This window comes from Myotis lucifugus, unplaced genomic scaffold (assembly GCF_000147115.1).
Source record: "Myotis lucifugus unplaced genomic scaffold, Myoluc2.0 scaffold_3499, whole genome shotgun sequence".
NCBI classification, from domain to species: Eukaryota; Metazoa; Chordata; class Mammalia; order Chiroptera; family Vespertilionidae; genus Myotis; species Myotis lucifugus.
Genome location: NW_005874547.1, coordinates 5,021 through 6,351, shown reverse-complemented (window position 1 = coordinate 6,351; position 1,331 = coordinate 5,021). Strand labels below are relative to the sequence as shown.

Here is a 1,331-nt window from a genome sequence, read left to right as displayed (position 1 = left end):
TTGGCCCAGGTGTGCTGCTGGCCCGCCTCTGGGGTGGGTGAGTGCACCCAGACCGAGGCCAAAGGGAAGGGTCACAGGAGGCCTCCCTGGATCTCCATGACTCAGAGCCACCCCGGACGCTGGCAGGAAGAAGCGGCCGTCTCTCCTTTGCCTGCCAAACATCCGGGGCTGGCGGCGAGTCCCGCTGGAGAAAGGCACCCAGTTAGTACCAGGAGGGCACGGAGTCCTCCCGGGGCTGTGGTGACAACGCAGGGTTTCAAACAGACGAAGGGAGGACCCGCTGCTTCTGGGAGCTCTTCTCGGCCACAGCCCTGCCCACCACAGGCACATCCGACTAGATGGGCCCCATCTCACTGCGAAGGACACCTCGGCCTGCTGGGGCGCCAGGCACTGTGGAGCCATTTGGATATAAAAACAAGCAGGGATTTCTGTTTCAAAAATCCTGGTTTTAGAGCAAGTTGGGATATGCTTGGACCAGGCTGGGGGATCTAGTGCCGAGGAGGAAAGAATGCCGTGCTGTGGGCATGTTCCCACTCGAAGCCACGTGCTCCCTGCGCTGGCTGGGATGACCTGTGGTGGGACTCCCATGCGCTCTGGGGGTGGGGGGGCGAGCCTCTGGGAAAGGGGGCCGGGCTCGGCTCCAGGTCCTCCTGACTCACCTCCCAAAAAAGGAGGACGAGCGGGCACGTGGGCCAGTGGGTGTGGGGTGGCTTGGTGACAGTCCAGTAGCCCCTGAGGCCCCTCTCTTTCCGGTCCCCTGCCTTCCCCTTCTTGTGCTCTTCCCATCCCCCCAGATGACTGCCAGAGTGTAGAGAGCACGTGGCCAGTGGCTCTCCCGGCCAGGAGGACACTCACCTCCCAGGGCGTGCTCGGTCATACTGAGGCACAAGGACTCCAGCCTGTTGTTGATGTCAGGTTCAGTCACGGGAAGCTGGAATTCTGCAGGGGACAAAGGGTTATGTTGGTGACGGGGGTTCTAAGAACAAAGAGAGAGTGTGCACAGTGCCCCTGGCTCCACCTGCCAGGGTGAGGGTCTGCTGGGCCTCCCTGGGAGGACCTGGGGGGACGGTCGGGGCCAGCACGGAGGCCAGGTTACACTCGGGTTCAACCAACCTCCGAGGTCACGCTCCCCGAGTCCACTGTGAATGTGGGCGGCTGGAAGAGGAGTGGTGACTAAGAATAGCTGCTCAGAGTCATAGTCTGTCAGTCCTCTGCTCAGAACCAGCTAGCGCCTTCCCATCAGAGGCAACCCAACCCCTGCCATGGCCTGCAGGCCCCACACAGTCTGGCTCCTTGTTAGCTCCTGCCCTGGTACACTCTCCCCTCCTCCA

At 62.1% G+C, this 1,331-nt stretch overlaps 1 long non-coding RNA gene across 1 annotated transcript in view; it reads right to left on the bottom strand.

Annotated features, from left to right (window-relative positions):
* The window catches only part of LOC106695828, a 6,087-nt gene extending 5,091 nt beyond the window's left edge, over positions 1-996 (bottom strand). Inside the window, exon 1 of the long non-coding RNA XR_001346835.2 lies at positions 856-996. This is a non-coding gene — a long non-coding RNA (uncharacterized LOC106695828). The remainder of the gene's footprint in view (positions 1-855) is intronic.
* Positions 997-1,331: the final 335 nt, after the last annotated feature.